General features: G+C 36.1%; 1 long non-coding RNA gene across 1 annotated transcript; it reads left to right on the top strand.

The window, feature by feature from the left end:
* Positions 1 to 18,987: 18,987 nt before the first annotated feature.
* LOC309861629 lies at positions 18,988 to 21,591 on the top strand. Its single transcript, XR_014310079.1, has 2 exons — positions 18,988 to 19,048; positions 21,388 to 21,591. It is a non-coding gene; the product is annotated as an uncharacterized lncRNA (long non-coding RNA).
* Positions 21,592 to 21,957: the final 366 nt, after the last annotated feature.

Consider the following 21,957-nt stretch of genomic DNA (forward strand, 5'->3'; position numbering starts at 1 on the left):
CAAGATATCTAAAATTTTCTTTTTTTTTTTTTCCCCTCCCAAGGGTCAGAAATGCTCACTCCCATTCAATTTTTTTTTTTTTTTTTGGACAGCATATTTGAGACTAGGTAACAAAAATGCATTTGGAAGGGTCAAAATATAAAAAGGTAAACCTGTCTCATGACATGGACAGATTTTAACTGCTTTTCCAAAGACAGTGGACCAAGAGTGAAATAGGGGGAGAAGCCATGAAAACCCAAGTGTGTGAAAAAATAAAGACCATCAGAAAAACAATCTGAACGTAGGACTTCATTTAGCACTTTTCTTAATCTTTGTGGCTTTGAACATTTTTTTCTCACCAAATGTAAGAAAATAGAGATAGTTTTCTAGAACAGAGAACAAAATATCTTTTCCAAAACAATAGATTACGCAGGCTGTCTGGGGATCAAAGCAGTTCTTAATGGAGCGCTAGATTGATGGTAAACCTCCCTAGTGATTTGGGGTTTAGTTAGTGAAGAACTTCTTTTTGGCTCCAAAAAAATCTAACTGAGTTTCTACTTGAAGTTGAACACAGGGTCAAGATAACCCAGTCATCATCCTGGAGTTGAGTGAGTTTACTTCCTCTTTTCAGCTTTAGTCTGAAAAGCTTTGAATAATTTAATAGTAACAGATAGCATACAATTAGTAAGTAGATATTTTAGGAATCCTAAAATGTTTGGGAAACATGAAGTTTTATCTTAAAAGGGGGAATTTGGGAAATTAATGAAATTAAGTACCTTAACTTATAAAAAACTGCAGTACTATTCAGTGTTAGGAAGACAAGAATAACGTGGAAGAAACATTCTTAAATTTGGAAAACCTTACGACGGCAAAAGAGGAATTAAATTAATCTTGATAAAGGAAACGGGAGAGAGTGCAATAAAAGAGAATACATTATTTTTCTAAGAGTATAGTGCACAGAACACACCAAGCATCTGGAAATATCTTCCAGTAAGAGTTCATGGCAAGAATATATGCAAAGCAATTGCACTTACAGTGAAAGGTCTCATTTACTTGGTACTTGCTATTGATTAGACTTTGGGTGAAGAATTTTGGAAATGATGTCTAATTTTATCCTTGAGACAATCCAGTGAATTAAGTGCTTTTACATCTGTTTTACAGTTAAAGAAAATGGAGGTTTACAACGGTTGAATAATGGTGTCAAGTCTTAGAGCTAATTGGTGTGGGAAGTAGAATTTGTAGCCTATTATCTCTTTGCTCTGAGCCTTTACTTCACGACTCAATTGTTCTTTCCATATCCATTGTTTCTTTTCACTGTCTCTTAAGGAAGTTCAGTCCAAATGCCTGTCAGATATCTCTGTAAGTGTTGGAAATTAAACCAGTTCTCTGTTTTAATTTGTGTAGGGATGGTCTGATATTTACTAATCAAAATACTATAATCCTGAAATCAGACTGAGGTTTAAAAGCAATTTAAATTAGATGAAATTTTGCATTATTATATGTGAAAATATGTATAGCTTACATTTTAAAAAATGCCATTCATCTAAATTTTAACATTTTCTAGTATGAGCATATTTATATGAGATTACTACTTTTAAAAATGTGCTTTTTAATCTAGATTTAGTGTTTGCTAGCATAAACATTTATAATAGATTCATGTTCCACTGGGTTCAAATATTTGCTTTTTTGTTTCAGTGGACACCTGTTAGTCATATTAGAAATCTGTTTTTGACATTCACTCTTTAACAAGCCCATTATTTGGTGTCCATTCTTTTAAAAGTGACCAGTTCAAGAACTGACTGTGACTTGGGTAGTTTTTCTGAACAAATGAGGTTATTAAATTCCCTATTACTGGCTCAAAATGAAGCTTATAATTTATTTATAAAGTGGCAGTTGACACCAGTTGTTTGATAAATGTCAGTCTGATGAGAAAACTGCTGCCACCTGAAAAATGTAGGGCATATTCCAACAAAAGCACTGCTTTTTATATGTCCTATGAGGATTCAGCTTGAACTAAAGGGCTTTCATTTGGCTCTGATCATGAGGTTCATGATTCACTTTTAAAAATGAAAAGGTCCAAACCAACTTCTCATTCTTTATGAAATCTTTTACAAGTTTGCAAACACATGGCCTACTCAAGTACATTGCTAAGTAGACAGTCACACAAGTATATCATAGTGGAGTAAATATTAGAAAAATGGGCAGTGGTTTTGGGGGTCCTTAGCAGAGGGTGGCTGAGTCTTCTAGCAGATATTGGGGAAAGGATCATAGAGGAGGAATATTTGCTTTGGGTTTGAAGGTGTTGGCCAAACTCATCAGATGAAGGCTGGCATGCACCAGAAGAATTTGCTATTAAGAAATTTGAATTGATAATTACTACTTTTTTTCTTTAAAGTTTTCTGGTGGAAATTAACCTTTATTTATCCTTTGCACAGAGAACATTTCCACCTACTTTTTTCCCACTTATTCCTATTCAATGTATGTTGGGCCCGGCAAGGCCTCTGTCATTCCATAGATTTCTCAAGTCCTTGGGAATCAAATGAGGACCAGGGAGTGTGAATAATGTGTTCCATGACAAACATCTCTTCTTTGCATGTGCTCATTCCAGGAAAAGAAAGGGTTATGCTAGGAGACTGACTGGCCTGAGAGGTCAGCATAATTCAAATGAAAAAAAATATTAGATCAATTAAAAATAATTTAGCTTTCTGCCAGCTAGCTGCTAGCTTCCTTAAACCAAGCAAGGCCACCTGCATAGATTATAATCAAGTTGTGCCAGATTCTGCAATTTACCTCCTTAGTTTTCTGGGTCTTTATGGGTTTCAGAGACCATACCAAAGAAACCAGAAGGTGGGCACTAAATTACCATTACTAAAAGCCAAGAAATAATTGTATACCTCTATCCGACCACTATTGTTCAGGGAGATTTTGTGGGCCCACACTATACTCATTTTTTAGATTGGCAGGGCACATTAAATTCTGGACTATAATTTGAAATGGAGATCACTGTTATCTCATTAGCCATGAACTTCATTTTTTGAGGAATTGAAAGGAGAATTATATAACTCAGAGGAACATTGGACGGTTATTTGTAGCCTTCGTAATAAACTTAAAAATTGACATTTAAAAAATAGATGTAGAAACATCTTAACAATGGGCCCACTTTCCCTGGTGAAACCACGCTGAGAGATTTTGGAAGCAATCTACATTTGCCTAATAATGGTTCTTCACTATTTTTCTATTGTGATATATATAGTTATATGTGAAACAATCTCATGGCTAAATGCAGATTTGGAAATTGAATTACTACTATGATAAAATAGATTTTTGAATCATGCACAAATCATATGCTCTGATCTCTATTCTTTTTTTCAAAATTCATTTGCTATATAGCTATGTATCTCAAGATCCCAGTTAAGGGGAGCTTCGTATAGAACATTAAAGATTTTGTTCTTTACTTCCTGTGCCCCTGAGTATTTCTGGTTGAGCTTAATACAGGGAAATTTAAAGATCTAGAACAGATGTCTAATGTTATTAGTGGTGAGGATGGATTGAAGAGTGTGTAGGAGGGAGGACACAGTAGTCAATATGTGTTTTCTGCTAGTCATAGAAGTTCTTAAGAGATTAAAATGGGAGATGGAGAGTATATTATGGTATGCCTCTGGTTAGGTGTGCCCATGGAATTATTCTTGCACATATTTACATATGAAGTATAGCAGATAAGAAAAAAAAAGATGGAAAATCACTGTCAAATGTGTTATCCTAAAAAGAGCATTTCCAAGACCCAGATATACTTAGCATGAGGATATTTCCTTCAGTTTTTAAAGTTTACAAATTCCTAATTTATTCAATCTGGCAGCAGTATTACAGATTATTATACAACATCATAGCTATTTTAGAGCTAATTTTATTTGCTGCTACTCTCCTGAGACTCTTGACTTTACTTCTGACTGTAAGCTTTATCTGCCATTTGGAGTGGAAGTTTTCCTCCTTTTGCAGTTTAGAATTATTGGCTGTTTTGTTAAAGAGATTAATATACCTTTATAGGTAGAATTCTGCTGCCTCACTTCATGTTGCAGTTCCCACACCTTCCAAAAATGATGTCAAGTGTTCCACCTTCTAACCATAATAATTACGTGAAGTTGTGAAGGCAGCCAATGGGGGAAAAATCCTTTTGAGATTTCAGTTCCTTTATACATGATCTTTCTTTGGCATTTTAACCATAGAAAATGCCAACTCAGCTTGTTTTCCAGTAAACTATAATTTCCCAGAATTATCCAACAATTACACATTTTTCTAAGTCATGTCAAAACGTATTTCTTCTGTGCTTAATTGCATTTTTGTGGTTATTGATTGACAACAGAAACACATTTTTTCTGTCATCCATCTTCCCTGCGTGGTTTCCATAGAGAAGCTATATTCTCAATTCCGCAAAACTCACCTATACAAAAGCAAAAAATGAGATACACCGAGTAAGCACCAGAAGATGGAAATTTAATGCTGTTTCTTTCAGATTGCTTACTCTTTTTGATTTTCTCTACTAAGCTACATGGCATTTGATATCTGAATGTTTCAAAAAGTCATGTATTAAAGACATCTTCGGGGAAGCTGTAAAATGACTGTACATGTAATTTTTTCCAACCATAAATTGTTCATAAATTATAATAAAATATGCCATGGAGTATATTTTCCTGGAATAATGTTTCTGAGAATTGGTTTGATGAATTGGACCATGTAGAGTGGATTGTAAGAGATAACGGAGAGTAAGTTGTGAGTGCCATTTGGTTATGTGGTGGTTTTGTTAAAACTAGTAAAGAATTATTTCTTTTTTTCATGAAATTCGTCATATGATGGCTTTATGTCTCAGAAGAGGGAAAGGTAAACAAGAGGAGATACTGGTGAATTTCACAGCAACAAGTGTTGCCTGAATTTAAAATGCATCAAGTCACAACTTAATTTAAAGTAATTGAGAAGTGAGTCAATGCGAGATGTAACATATTTATAATTTCAACAAATGATTAATTTGGGGGTCTCTCATTAATTAAAAGTGTCAATTGAAATCAGAATGTTGGATTGTTAGGACAAAGAAAATCATTTTATCAGTTAGGATTTTTTTATTTTTTTAAAGAAAAAACTATTGTTGACCATTGAACAATATAGGGGTTAAGAGAACTGACACCTCATGCAGTCATAAATCTGTGTATAACATTTAATTCCCCCAAAACTTAACTACTAATAGCCTATCATTGACAAGAAGGCTTACAGATAACATAGACAGCTAACATTTTATATTACATGTAGTATATACTATATTGTTACAATAAAATGAATAGAAAATGTTACTAAGGGAATCACAAGTATGAGAAAATACATTTACAATATTGTACTGTATTTATCAAAAATATCTGCCTCTAAGTAAACTTGTTCAGTTTGAACCTGTGTTGTCCAAAGGTCAACTATATATAGATAATTTCTATTAAAATTTTATTTATTTTTATTTTTTTATTTAAAACAATTTTTTTAAAGATTTTATTTATTTGATAGACAGAGATCACAAGTAGGCAGAGAGGCAGGCAGAGAGAGAGGAGGAAGCAGGCTCCCTGCTGAGCAGAGAGCCAGATGTGGGGCTGTATCCCAGGATACTGGGATCATGACCTGAGCCAAAGGCAGAGGCCTAACCCACTGAGCCACACAGGCACCCATTTATTAATATTTTATTTTATTTTTTTAAAGATTTTATTTATTTATTTGACACAGGGAGATCACAAGTAGGCAGAGGCAGGCAGAGAGAGGAGGAAGCAGGTTCCCCGCTGAGCAAAGAGCCCGATATGGGACTCGATCTCAGGACCCTGAGATCATGACCTGAGTGGAAGACAGAGGCTTAACCCACTGAGCCACCCAGGCGCCCTATTAATATTTTAAAATAGCATTTATGTTCTTGTTTTTTGTAACTCCAAAGAGATTATACTTAAAACACAATCTCCATAAAGTATGTAGCTTATGCCAGGTGCACAGTTAGCTATTAACTAGAGATTTCTGCATAATCAATCACAACAATAATTCATCCCTAGAATGGGAAGAAAAAATCCTTCTTTTTGTCAACAAAGAAATTTAGAAGGAGCAATATGATTTTAACCTGAATTATCTAGGTAATTGGGCATGTTAGATTGATTTATAGAATTTAGTACATATGACAGATTAAAGTCTTTTAAAAATCCTCTCTTTCATAAGAGCAATGCAAAAACTGGCAAATATTATCAGAATTGGAATTTTCAGAACTCTAGAATTTGATAAGGCTGGTAGAAATCTGGATTGCATTTACTGAAGAAAAGTGACTGGCTCTCAATAAGACCAGAGAATTTTGTGATGTCTTAGTTTATCATGGCTCCATCCTTTGTCTCCAGCTCTGTGGTGGACTTGAAAATTGACTGTCTGCAGTCACAGTGAAACCCAGCAGCCTGATAGCAACTGCAAAGGATAGAAGGAGGTTGAAACTCCTTCCAAGACCTGTTACTAGAGCACTGCTATTATTTATCCTGTTTAGTGGTCTGCTGAAGACCCCACCTGCAAGACTGTGTTTCTTTGAATTCAGTCAGAGATCACCAGTGCAAAAACACCTCTTCTCTAAGGATGTTTGTCAAAAACAATTACAGAAAATTGCTTAATTTCACAGCTGCCTGAGGTAGTTGATAACTGTTGCAGAGACTAACCATAAAACCGAGAAAGAAAACTGGGGAGATGATTTCCAGAGTGGGTTTGAAAAGTGCTAGTATATTCCTGGGAGTCTGTGAGGCCTTGAACATGCATAGGCATATGAGCATGCTCAGAAAAGACCCAAGAAGGCCCTAAGTTTCACCTCCAGTTGTTTTTTGAGGCTCTGTGTAAGCAGGAAGTGAAAGCTAAGGCAGATTTGTCGAGTGTTTGTCTAAAAGTTATAATAGAGTGTTACTGAAGTTTGATGAGAACTGGAACTAAAAAGAAGGGATCACTCAGAAGGAGCTTTAGCCTCCCATTAGCCAAACCTAATGTTGGCAAGGGAATCCAGAACTGGTCCAAATCTAAGACAAAAGAACCCAGGGAGGTAGGTTTATGTCTTACAGTCTTCAATTAAAAGGCAATGATGGGAAAGCTTCTTTTGGAAGATTGTTGAGGCCCAGAGGAAAATAATCAAAACCCACAAATAAACAAAATGAACAATATTTGTCAAAGACTGAAGAAGGGAGAAGGGGTTGCCTGCAAATGGGCACAAGGAATTTTTGGGGAAAAAGAAAATATTTTATGTATTGATTGTGGTGTTTGTTAAAAAATTTATTATATGTAAATATGCATTAATAACCTAAACTTAAAAAAGAAATGTTCACTAAATAATAAAACAAAGATAAACAACCCAACTTAAAAAGGAACAAAGAAAATAAAAGACAATTTATAGAAGAGACAACTTTTATGTCTTTCCATCACCCACCAAAAATTAAGAAGCTCAAACTTTAGAATAATTAATAAAATAAAATGAAACTTTATACATTGAGATAACATTTCACTTTCTATTGACAAATTTTTTTTTTAAAGATTGATTTATTTATTTGACAGAGATCACAAGTGGGCAGAGAGGCAGGCAGAAAGAGAGAGGGGGAAGCAGGCTCCCTTCTGAGCGGAGAGCCCCAGGCGGGACTCAATCCCAGGACTCTGAGATCATGACCTGGGCCAAAGGCAGAGGCTTAACCCACAGAGCCACCCAGGCACCCCATATTGACAAAAATTTTAAATGTATATTGTGTGAAATTTTGGGAAGTTAAGACGTTAGGGTAGGAATGTAATTTGGAAAAACCATATAGAAAACAATGTAAGAGGATCCTGAAAAATTGTGTATACATTCCATGTGACGCAGAAATTCCATTTCTAGCCATATACTCTGACAAATTCTGTATCTTCTCAGAGCAGGAAGCCCAAATAAGGAGTATATGCCAAACTTGCAGTTTTTGCACTTGCACTTTCCTGAATCTACAAAAGATCTTCATATGGCTCGTTCTTGTTGTCATTAGTGTTAGTGTAAACATTGCTTCTACTATGAGACCTTCCCTAACCATCCATCTAAATTAGCGCTTTTCCCATCCATTATCACATAGGTGTTTCATTTTGCTCACAGCTATATCACTGTCTGAAATTACTTATTTGTAGCTATTTGTATTTTCTGTCTCTCCCAAATAGAATGTGAACAGCTGAAGAGCAACAACTTTGTCTACCTCCTTTTGTAAGTAGGCCCACTCAAATACTTAATGTCACAGTGTTGCTTATTAAAGCAAAATAAAGGAAACAACCAAAATGTGTATCAGTATTTGATATTATTATGTCATTTATAAAGATAACTAGAGATTAAATTAAATGCACCAGTAAAAAAATAGTGCTAAGTGGAAAAAAACCCAACTTGTCAAAATGTATACTTAGTATTGAACTATTAATGTGGATTAAAAAACATCTGGACACTGCTATTCAAAATGTGAGGATCAGTATAGATTTGTGAATGGTTTCATTATGATCTATTATGAGACAGTGAGAACGGAATGTGTTTAGAAATTTTTTTTTTTTAAGATTTACTCATTTATTTGAGAAAGGATGAGAGGGAGCACAAGTGGGTGGGGGAGGACAGGGAGAATCTCAAGCCAACTGCCTGCTGAGCCCAATGTGGGCTCCATCTTACAACCCTGAGATCATGACCTGAGCTGAAATCAAGAACTGGCAACTCAACCAACTGAACCTACTAGGTACCCCTGTGTTTAGAAATTTTATAGCAATTTGGTAGTGCCATGATATCTAAGTTTGGAATCAGTGAATTTGTTCCAATAAATAATGACATATACTCTAGTATAGGTGTGGCTGAATTCCCTAGTGAGTTGAATGTAGTTGTTTGCATCAGACAAATGCAATATGTGGTCTGCAACAGATTGTGGAAAGCATAAAATTAAAAACTAAAACACTCAGACTTTCACTACATGAGAAACATAGCTTTAGACAATATTTTATATTGTTAAAGCTTACATAAATGTATGAGAAGTATGAACATTGACTGGAAAAATAGAAAAAAGCAAATTTCATGGTAGCAGTTGTGGGTTATGTACATGATGGGTAGGAGGAGGAGATTAAGGAGGGGATTAATTGGGGATGAAGGAGGTTTTGTGTTTCTCCAGTATGCTTTAATGTACTTATTGAAAGAAAATGAGGCATGTGACAAATAGTTATTAATTCTGGGTGTAGACCATATAGGTTTTTTATATCGTCATTTATCTTTTATGCAGTTTTCTTAAAATAAAACCTAATAAAAAAAGAAAGGAATTCTTCCAAATTAGAACAGGAAGTCAGTTGGCTCCAAGAAGAAAGTCTTCAACAAGAGAATGAAATGGATCCTAGCAACAGAAAATTCAGCTAAAAAGCTGGAAGGCATTAATGACAAGATGAATAGCATCTGCTTCTTATCTCACAAAGGGAAGGAAAAACCAGTTAGTTTTGTTATAAGGGAGGGAATGCTGCATGCGAAGTACATGGTTCAGAATTAAATAAAGTGGTGGTGTGTTTTTAAAGATCTAGTGCAGTGTAAAGGAAGAGTGTTGGTTTTACCAGTATGTGAGGAACATTTGTACATGGGACAAAGATTGTGACCTTTCACACAATGAGAAGAAAATGTTACCCAACCGAATTTCTGGTTTCTGTAGTAAATATTTACATAGTCATGATAATGAACATATCACTTATTGGTTTTTAATATTTAGAGTCACCTATAAGATAAATATGGAATATTTAAATATGGTGACAAAATAGACTACGAATTTTATTTAAAAAATGAGACCACTTTTCTACATTCGTATGGGAAGACAAAGCCAGATTGCTCAAGACCATGGTTTTTTGAAGTGACTAGTAAATTTAACCCTGGGAAGATTTAACATTAAGGATAGGGATAATAAATCAGACCATTTTATTATTTCTGTGTAAATGTGAAAATATTCTGTTGATTAGTTATTTCAATTTCTATTTATGTTCTAAGAGAATTAAGAATTTGGAAGATATTTGATGACTCCTCATTGGTAATCCTTATAAAATAAATTGAATCTATTAAATTGATTTAAAATTGTTTAGGAGAATTTAGTTAACTGGCAATAGCCTTTCTCAAAAAAATTATTACAATTGTTAGATTTAGAAATGTGATAATGTAACCCTTATATTAGGTTAAAAAATCCATTTAATATATTGAAGCATTAAAAATATTCTTTTTTTATTTTTTATTTTTTAAAGATTTTATTTATTTATTTGACAGAGAGAAATTACAAGTACACTGAGAGGCAGGCAGAGAGAGAGAGAGAGAAGGAAGCAGGCTCCCTGCTGAGCAGAGAGCCCAATGTGGGACTCGATCCCAGGACCCTGAGATCATGACCTGAGCCGAAGGCAGCGGCTTAACCCACTGAGCCACCCAGGCGCCCCATTAAAAATATTCTATAAAAAGTTTGGAGACAGAAATACTACATAAAGGTGAGAGAATTAGAAATAAAAATTAAAGTATATTATAAGGCAAAAATATTATCAGACAAATATTTATGATTCTGGTAATAGGAGACTAGGTAGTTTGGAACAACTTTCCCAATGAGGATAATGGAAAAATCTGGTCAAAACTCATTCATTCCTTCCTTCCTTCCTTCCTTCATCTGGTCAAAACACATTTAAAAGTCTACTAGAAGTAACTGAAATACTAACAAGATGGGAGAATTGCCAGTCCAGGATTTGGGGAGTTTAGAGGAGATGCATATGGGGATACTTTCTCCTAGGGATATTGCTGATTTTGTGGTGGGCAAAAATGAGACTCAGCAGTACTTTTGACAGTGAGGTTAACAAGAGACTCACTGGGGTTCAGGTTTGCCAAGGGGGAATGAATCCTGATGAGTTCACTTACACTGGGTTGAGATCCCAAATATTGCTTCGTCATGGAATAAGGGGAACCCAGAGAGTGTTACTCTCTGTTACCCAGAGAGTGTCATAAAGTGTGACAAATAGACATTGAAATAGAATAGAGAGCTCGGAAACAGACCAGTATACACAAGGGGACTTGATTTATGGCAAAAGCATAAAGGATCAGTCTTCTTAACACGTGTTACTTGGGAAAACTGGATATTCGTATGGAAAAAAGAAACCCGACAGATTAGTCTGATCCTTACTCACACCATACACAAAATGAGTTCCAGATGGATTTTAAATTCAATTTTAAATCTAAACATGACAGGTACACCAATAAAATTCTAGAATATAATGTATATAATAAATGTATATGTATATTACATATAATACATACATATGTAATATGTATACATACATATATAATATGTATAAATGTATAATAAAATTCTGGAATATAATGTAAGACATTGTTTTCATGAATTTGTGCTAGGAAAATACTTAAGTAAAACACAAAGTGCTGTCAAAATTGACAAAATTGATAAATTTATCCACTTAAAAAACCAGAACTTCTGTTATGCAAGATAACAATGAGTGAAAAATTAAGTTACAGAATGGCTGATATTTTTAACACATAAAACTGCCAAAGCATCATTACACACACACACACACACACATTTTTTAGTTTGGTTTATTCTGAAGTGGACCATGAGAAAAAGATTTCAATATAAATAGTTTATTTGTGTCCTAAGAAGCACAATGAGGTCTGAAGAAATGTGACAGGGAAGGGAAGAAAGGCAGCACAGGGCACACTGCTCAGCAGATTACTGTCGTGTTGCTTTATTACCATCCGCATCCTTCCATTTGGTCCCTAGAGCTTACAAAGTTGGAAGACTGAGTTCAGTTACAGGATCAGCAACTCTTCTATTTTAGAATTCTGCCAGTCCATCTATGTATAAAGGAAGCCCAAACAAAATATATGAGATAAAGATCAAGAAGGAAGAAAAGGGAAAAGAGGAAAGCAAATATTTCAGTTGTGAAAATCAGTAATAGGGGGTGAAAATATCTCTGTAGCTTGGTAGAGGCAAGAGCTCTGAAAGGTGATGTGTAATCTACTCCCTTAAATTTACTTTTAATTATTACCCACAAACATACCGTACAATTACTAGGCATACATTACTCTTGGGCATTGAACAAGTTTAATGTCTGTCTCCAGATCTGGGGAAAAAATTTTCCCAGATAATACCATTATCATGAAATATTTTGCTGGGAATGTCACAGCTCGTTACCACATTGAATAGATGGTAGCATAAATCCAAGGCCTTCAGGTGAGACTGCATGTTTATTGCCACCCCAGATTCATATTTTCTTCCACCTCAGAAGCTCCTAACAAGGATTTTCATTACAAGAAGCCAAATGTCATGAAAAGTAGTAGGTATTAAATATTGGGTAGTTAAAATATGGTACATCAGAGAGCCATAAAACAGCAGGTAAGAACAAACAGTAGACACATAGGGAAGTTTTCTTTCTAACGCACTATTACAAGCAGGCAGTCCCTTAGCATGGGAGGCTACTGAGCATACTCATTTCCCTTTGTAGCCCTGACAATCTTCCATCCTGTGTGACGCCAAGAGGCACTGGGCTGATGCAGAGAACGGTGTTGTGGTGTTGTCGGTGTCTCTGCCCTGTGACTAAAACCCAGAGTCTCATGTAAATTTAGCTAGTAAGGCACAACCTGACTCCATCAACATTTGCAAAAAAGATTATCTCCGGAATTATGCAGTGATTTCCAACCTGTTGAAAGAACTTTGTAAAAGAAATTCTTGGGAAAGTATCATTTTGATCTGCCATTGTTTAAATGCCCTAAGGAACAAAAGGCTCTGAAGACATCAATGCTGAAAAAAGTGTTGTGAATGACTTTTAAGTGAGTCATGTGTGTGTATCATTAGTCAATTAGCAGAAACTACTTATGTGCCTGAGCACAGTGAATTTTAGTTAAAGGACAATGAGTCTACTGCAAAGATTAGCTGTTCCAAAATAAATTTCCCGAGGGGCCTGTAAGGCCCAGCTGGAGCAGCACTACAGTCTCACTTTATTGTGAAATAATACCCTATTAATTAAGAACTGAAGCAGAAATCAGTGTGCTATCATCCAACCATCTCCAAACTAAACATGTTGAATAAATCAGTAGCCTAGCTTTTCCAAAATGCAATACTTGTTTTTAAAATATTTTACTTTTAAAAAGTTGTCAGGAAGTCAAGGCACGATTTGTGAGCAAATGCAGTGGGACAAACGTCAGAATGTCTGATTCTCAGAGCTAAGTCTGGCCACACGCAAACTGGGTGTCTGGCAGGCTATTTATCCCTGATAAGCTTTAGCTTCCTGTAGTTTGGTTGCACCAGATAATTTTTTTCCCTAATATTTATTTTTGTCACCTGCAAACTCTAGCAAAACGTGATCGACTTTATTATGCAGACAGGTATCCCTCTACATTTTCAAAGAATTTAGGTATGTATAAATAGAAGATCTCTTTGGAAAGGAAAACTCAAGATTGACTAAAACCTTCCAATTTTGACTTTGTAACTTTACAGCGGCAATGGTTAATATGAATTTTAGGTCATTCATTCCAAGATATATGACAGTACCTCAAAAGTGGCTTATCTATTTCTCCAGTAACATTTCTCACAAACTGTGTGTTAAAGTTACAAAACCTGATATGCACAAATAGTTCATTTCTAAGAAAAATATGTAGAGTACTGCAGCAAAACAGAGGGCTCCAGTAACAACTTTTTTTTTTTAAAGATAATATTTATTTATCAGAGAGAGAGAGGGGGAGAGAGCGAGCACAGGCAGACAGAATGGCAGGCAGAGGCAGAGGGAGAAGCACGCTCCCCGCTGAGCAGGGAGCCTGATGTGGGATTCGATCCCAGGACGTTGGGATCATGACCTGAGCTGAAGGCAGATGCTTAACCAACTGAGCCACCCAGGCATCCCCCAGTAACAACTTATAACTCATTAATTGGCAGAAAAATGTAATGTATTATATTATGTATATTAAAAATTGACTAATATTAAATTATTGCACTATATAACTTTTAAGATCTCACCTATCTCTCAATTCTATTAAAGTGTATGATATGAAATTGCAATATTTGACTGATTTTGCCTTCAGAAATGGCTACATCATGTGGTTTGCCTAAATTATTCTAATCTTGAGAGGATTTATGGGTGCCTGGAAAAATATTTAGTGAGACCTTTTGACTTGGAAGTTTGACTATCCTAATTTATGACTGCAAATAACTTAAAAATATCTGATTGAGGTTTTGATATACTTGCTCCATAATGTTATTTTTAAGGGGAGAAGAGAAGTCAAACTGCATATTATTTGATTGCCTTCACTAAGCTATTGGATCAAAAGTCATTCTGTACAGTACAAAATATCTGACCCATATTAGGTACTAGAAGATACATGTAGAATAAGTCTCATATTAAGCAGATTATTTATACATTTATTACATTGCTTCAGAAGTTTTGTGTTTTATTGTTATACCTAAAAAATGCAAGGAAACATTTTTAAGTTGCATACATTATTTTTTCTGACTGTACTAAAGATCAATATGTATAAATGGAATTCTTTTTACTAATTTATTGCAAGTGGCTATCCTCAGGGTACCTCAGAAACAGCACTGATTTGAATGGAGTCCATATTTCTTGGCCATTTAAAATCATCCTACTTCAGATTAAATACACAAAGTACTTCCTGGAAACTTGTTTTAAAAATGTATACTTTTGGTGGTTGAGGAAAGGTAATCCACTTAGTTCCTAAACCTTTGCTTTGGTTTGGTTGTGGGAAACTGGGATCCAGAGGGAATTACCATGAACCAAACTTCATTCCCCCTGAGAATCAAAATCATCTACTCCCACCCACACTGCTTGGAAAATGAGGACTGAAATTTAAACCCTCTACTCCCCCAAAAAGACCCCTTAGTGTCCACATTACTATTCTTTGAATCCCTTGTTAAAATCCTCCTTTTTGTGTTTCCATCGGTCATGAAGTGTTGTCCACTTCTTACCCAATCCCACTCAAGTTCTCTTCACCACTTTTCCATTGAAAGGCCCACCTTACACAAAATTGCCAGTTCTTAATAAATTCCAATCTTGCCTTATTCTTCAAGCCACCAACAAAACTCTGTGGAGACTTGAATATGGCAATAGTGCGAACTCAACTTTGTCTTATCAACAGATTGTGTTGGTGGTCTTTGGAGAGCTGGCATCAACAGCTTATTTCCTATATTTACCAGCACAATTAGAATTATGTACTGAACTTTCCTGACCTCAATTTGAAAAGCCATGAAAATCAACCAGGGGTTGAAATTGTAATTATAAACTATGATTTCCCTCATTTATCTTTATTTCATAGGATAATTAAGAAAAATGAGTGACTTAGGAACACTTTATATTCATTCATTCAATAAATAGTGAATATCTGATTTGAGGCCAACACTTTTCCTGATTTGGGGGATTTAGTGGTGAAAGAAGAAGTGTATTTTTAGCTTTCATGGTGTTTACATGCTAGGGGATGGAGCTAGATGATTGACCATGTGAAAATCTAAATAAGCAAGACTTCAGCCTATAGAAGTATAGGAAGGAAATGAAAAGTCAGGACCTAGCAAAGGCCCCTTAGGATCAGACAGGTAAGACAAAAGAGGCCTAATTGAGGAGAAGACGTTTAAGGTGGGTCCTTAAAGGAAGTGAGGGAAAGTGATTAGTCATTCACTGAGCGACTAATAGGCCATCCTTTCAAGTACAGAGAATTATGGGAAGAAGAGAGCTTGGATCATCAAGAAGAAAGGCATTCGGCATGGCTGGAGTGCCAAGAGTAAGGAATAGAGAGACATGTGTATTGGGATATGTTTTCCAGACAAGAGTGGTAGGGCTAGGTGAAAGGGTGAGGGAGTAATAGTCACCCCTGATGCCACCTGCCTATCACCAGGTAGAAGTCTGGAGGGAATGGACAGTCATAAGTACCCGAATCTAGTACTTTGCCACCAGATTCTCTTTTAACTCATCTCTTCCTGACTCACCCTCATTTTCTCCATGTTAGTTGATTGATCTTCTTCCTTGGGTCAAGTAGCAAAGAATGATTTTATTTTTTCTCTATGGACCTTCTCTGAGAAAAAGGTTAGCTTATGAAATCGGAGATGTGAGTGTGATTTTAAAACAAGCCTGTTTTCCTAAGATACTGCTGCAAAAATGCTTGTCTGTCTTATTCTGGTGAAAAATCTGGGCTATCATAGCCAAGCAAGAACTTGGGTAACTTTATCCACAGCTCATTCCTTTATGTTTACCAATACTTAGCTCTTCATTGCACTAAGGGCCTGGCTCCTTTGGCTTGATACTAGTAAACAGTCAAATCATATAACTAGAATTCTCAAGTTCCAGCCTTCCCAAACTACCTCTCAGAGTATTATTTAGTCTGCCATGTGGCATAGCTTCTGGAAAAAGAATGTACTAGCTAAAGGATTACAGGTAGTTTGTACATACACAAATATACCAGCTTTTGTACAAAGAAATTTACTGGATAGTTTTGTACATACAGAAATATCTTGGTTTTCTGAATTTAGTTGTCTGTGGTGGGCTGGTTAATGAGTGTCTATCCTTGAGAGATGGACCTGTTTCCTGTGTGGATATAAAACATTGCTGAATCTAGAAGACTGATAGCAAAAATGACTGTCCCAACAATAATAAGAGTATTTAGAAAACAACCAAATACCATCATCATTTACAATGCACACAATTTCCTATTTAGTAGTTCTGTTAAGAAGCAAGAATAATATCTATGTATACAGAGACAGAGTTGGCTTTCTTCACAGATTCCATATTTGCAGATTTACCTACTCACTAGAATTTGTTTGTAATCCAAAATCAAATTTTCTGGCCCTTCTGCCACCATTGACCAAAATGTGCAGAGTGGCAACAAATTTGAATGGCCTGATGCATGCATTGCCTTCTTGTTTCAACTCAAACTGTAAACAAGTATCCTTCCACAATGTATTTAGTGTCCTGGTTTTGCAGTTTTGTGCTTTTTGTTGTGGTTGTGTTGTTTGTATCTGTCTCCAACTAAAGTGCTAACATGCTACCCAGTGTCCCTAAGCAAAGAAGGGTATGGTGTGCCTATGGACAAATTACGTTTGTTAGATCAGCTTCATTCAGGCACGAATTAAAATGCTGTTGGCTGGGCGCCTGGGTGGCTCAGTGGGTTAAGCCGCTGCCTTCGGCTCGGGTCATGATCTCAGGGTCCTGGGATCGAGTCCCGCATCGGGCTCTCTGCTCAGCAGGGAGCCTGCTTCCTCCTCTCTCTCTCTGCCTGCCTCTCTGCCTACTTGTAATCTCTCTCTGTCAAATAAATAAATAAATCTTTAAAAAAATATGCTGTTGGCTATGAGCTCAATGTTAATGAGTCAACAATACACATTTCAAAAGGCGTCTTTAAATAGATAGAGAAAACAAGATTGGCTGAAGAAAATTTGACCAGAGGCTTGCTGGAACCCAACTCTGTATTTGCCTTGGGAGCAATGGTTCAGTATTTTCTAATTCAGTGTTTGTAGTCACTTTATAGACCGTAGTTACTATGAATAATGAGAATCAACTATAGACATAAATGAAGACAACAACATAGTTTATAGCCATAGATACATAGTAGTTCTGTAAGTGGAAAAGAAGGCATATGGAGAATATGAGGAGTAAGATGTTCCCCACTAGTGGAAGCAAAGGAGATATTTCCACAAAATCAAAAGCCTCTGACTGAGAGACACAACCATGGGGTAGACCTACCATAAATCTTAGCTAGGACCCCATTTTCTTGTGCCTATGTTATTTTTATTTTTTAGATCCTTACATTGTTTAGCTTTCTGCTTTATTCCTCTCATTCTTTTCTCCCCACACCCGGATCTCCTAACCAAACATGTCCAACTACAGGCTGCTGCTTCACAAGCCATAGGTTTTTTGGACTCTATGTTTGGATTATGCTATTCCCTTTCCTTAAGATGCTTTGCTTTCTTAGCATGCACAAATATGAACTATGTTTCCTGAAATCTTCCCTAATTCCTACTTCCTCATCTCCAGACAGCTATAGTCTCTCATTTCTTTAAAAACTTATTACTGTCTGCTCTCTTATGGCATTAACATATCATGCATTTGATTTTGATGATTCCAGTACTTGGCCTCACTCATCTCGTGTTTCCCATGCGGCTAGCATAATGCTTTGGATATGTTTAATATAGTTTATAGAATAAAAGTATTTTAGCCCAGTGGTCTTCAAGAATTTTAGGTCACAACCCCTCTGTAGAAATCCAATGAAAGCTTCTTAGAAAAAACCCCCACAACTTAAAATTTCTACAACATTTCCGAATATTTGCAGCTCTCTTCCCCTCACTACCACCTCCACAAGTCCATGAACTGTTAGTTCAAGATGTCTGATTTACTCCAGTTTCCTCAGAATTACAATGAAAAGTTGAAACTCTTGGAGGTCAAGTAACTTGTCCCAGTCTAGGGTAAAAGCTAGGACTGGAGCTGAAGCTCTGTGATTTTTAGGCTAGAGTTCTTTCCATGAGGATGCTTTAATCTAGATTATAAGAATGTGCTATCTCCAAACGAACAGACAGTTGCCTCATGGAAAGTTCGTTCACTTTGAGCACAGACAAGCATGCTGTTGGATATCACTGATGTCAGCAGGGGAGTGAGTACCTTATAGTGTCAGAACAGAAAGCAGCAGACAGAGAAGAAAACTGGATAGAACTCCAAACATGCCAGTTCCCATTTCTGGGTCTCAGGTTCAGCCAAAATTTCTGGGAAATCAGGAGGCTGATGACCCCAGGGAACCTACTTGTGTTCTTTAAAGGAGGTACAGGGTCAAACACTAGTCCAGCTGGTTTTCTTCTAGCACAGGAAGTCAGGTACAGTAATGAGTCCTAGCATCTTGGGGTGCAGAGTCTTAAACGCTTTTTGTGTCTCAAGTGCTGACTCATTTTTATTTCCTTTGGAGGAAACTTAAACTCTGTACATCTGGTTTTTCTATAGAAATATGATAAAGATCAGTTCTCTGGAAGAATCATATTTCAAGATGCCCTAAAACTTTCAGGTGAGCAAACCTTGTATGACTTAAAGATAAATGTTCCTAATCCTTGTCTTAGAAATCTAGACTGTGCTTTGCTGTTATTAAGTCAGTAGCAAAACTGTATTCATTATTCTTTCTTAACCTAGCATATCAGCTGAACCTTGATTCTACCATCACCGATTCTTTCTTGGAGATAAATCACAAGTACCTCCCTTTCTAGGCTTTGCTCTGAACACCAGGCATCTTTCCTATATACCCTTCAAATAGAAAAACAAAAAGATACCAATCTCAGATATTATGGTACTAGGATGTTTTTTGAGATAACTTTTATCTTGGCTTTAATGGTATATATTTTTATTAAAATATTGACTTAAATTCACTTATTCATTTATGTTAGTACTAGCTGAGGACTTTGATCAGATTAGGCATGTTTTCTCTAATTACTTGGAGGATTGGGATTGGAATTTCAGGAAGTCTTTATCTTCTATATCCCCCCTCACTTTTTTTTTTAAGGTTTTATTTATTTATTTGACACAGAGAGACACAGTGAGAGAGGGATCACAAGTAGGGGGAGTGAGAGAGGGAGAAGCAGGCTTCCGCCTGAGCAAGGAGCCTGATTCAGGGTTTGATCCCAAAACCCTGGGATCATGACCTGAGCTGAAGGCAGATGCTTAACGACTGAGCCACCCAGGTGCCCCTCCTATTTTCTTTTTTTTAATTAAAAGAACTTTTTGGTCAAAATGTTTAGGTTCTCTAGTACTCTGCATTATAAAAATTAAAATATTTGTGTGATCTGGGTGACTCAACTTTCACTGTGATAAAATGAGCCTTGAGTATAGTTTATTGCCTTTTCTTCTAATCCTTTTTCATACAAAACATATCCCCTTCTAGTCGAGAATATGCATAATTATAGTTCTTATTAGATCAAGGAGAAGATAGATTTTTTTTCTTAGATTTATCTATAGCTATCAATAAGAACTATTTTCTCTTGTAAAATTATGCTAACATCGGTCCATCTTAAGGGAAAGACTATGATTTGACACTTAATAAAAAACTGAGAAGTAATAGAAGTCACTTAGTAGTGAAGGAAATCTATAATAACAACATTTACATAGTCTCTAAGATTTGCCATACCGAATCTTAAAATCTATTTTATCTTGGCAAAATAGGATGTTATTAAGAGGTCAACATTAAAACACTTGGGATTCATGTTTGTCTGTTTGTCTGCTAATATATTTATTTCAATTTCAAGTTTCCAAAAGGAATTCTGAGGGCTTAAAGAAATATATTCCCCATCAAAGGATGATAAAGATAGACACAGCAGGATGGAAGGAAAAGCATGGGATAGTAAGATGAATCTAAATGCAGCTAAAGCAGTGTTTAGAAATGCATAGTAGTCTCTATGTCATAGAAATAGGCTCTAAATTTGGACCTGAATTTTTCAGCCGCCATAGTTAAGAGTCACAAAAGTCACCATAAAATGTATCAGTTCCTCAGGAATGGTACTAAGGACTGAGACAGAACTTCTCCCCAAGTGTTCTCATGAAGAGGTTTTCGTGTCTGGCAGCAAATGATCTTCAGCTCTTTCTAGGCTTTGCTCTGAAGACATGGCATCTTTTCATCTCAATGAAAGAATGAAATCTTACCATTTGTGACAACATGAATGAACCTAGAGGGCATTATGCAGAGTGAAATAAGTCAGAGAAAGACAAATACTATATGATCTTATATGTGGCATCAAAAAACCCCCCTAAAAACCAAAATCAAGTTCAGAGATACAGAGACACAGATTGGTGATTACCAGAGGTAAGGTGTGGGGTGTGCACAGTGGGTGAAGGGAGTCAAAAACTATGAACTTTCAGCTATAAAATAAATAAGTCATAGGGGTGTAATGTATCGTATGGTGACTATAGTTAACAATACTGTTTCGCATACTTGAAATTTGCTAAGGCAGTAGATCTTAAAAGTATTCATCATAAGAAAAAAATTCTATAACTATAGTGACATATTAATTAACTTACTATGGTGATTGTTGTACATTATATACAAATATCTGACCATTATATTTTCTATTTAAAATGTTTAAAAATGTAATCTGTGTAATTCTACTTAAAAATATATGTTTCTTAGACACTTCTATATCAGTTTCAGGAAAAAAAAAAGTAAATTCAAACCACTTGGCATAGGAGGACTTCTGTGATTTGTCCCTACTGTCTTTTGCTTCTTCTATTTCCAAACTTCTCTTCTTACCCCAATTCCACAGATACGCTGAACTAGTTGCAATTTTCCAGAACAGTGTGTTCCCTCTGTTTTCATCTATGACCTCTATCCTCTGTCTAACTAACATCCTTTCTGTGTTTTAGGAGCCAGCGGGGATCGCTCTCTGCCAGGCCGTTTCCCTTCACCTCCCAGTCTTTCTGTAGCACCCAGCATGCTGTAGTGGATCTTCTTCATTACGTCACTAGAAGGGGAGTTCCCTGAGGGTCTGAGCAATGTTACTAATCTCTGTGTTTTGACATGCAGTTCAATGTCTGGTATCATGTTCAATAAATGTTCATTGAAACTCTCCAGTTTTTTTATAATCTGATCTTGGGGGTAATATATCATCACTTCCTCTCAAGTGCTGTTGGTCAGAGACTGGCCCTGGTACAGTGTAGGAGGAGATTAAACAAGGGTGCAAATAGCAGAAGGCAGGGATTCTTGGAGAGATCTTGGAGGCTGACTACATAGGCATACAGATCAAGATCCAAAGAGTAAAGGGAAGTGTTTGTATCCACCACCATGAGTGTGATACAGAACAATTCCATCACTCCCAAAATTCCATCATGTTAACCCTTCACCCACCCTCTAACACCTGGCAACCATTTTTCTGTTCTCTGTCCCTGAAGTTTTGCCTTTTCTCAGAACATCTCATATATGAAACAACAGAATAT

Source organism: Mustela nivalis (genome assembly GCF_964662115.1).
Source record: "Mustela nivalis genome assembly, chromosome: 3".
NCBI classification, from domain to species: domain Eukaryota; kingdom Metazoa; phylum Chordata; class Mammalia; order Carnivora; family Mustelidae; genus Mustela; species Mustela nivalis.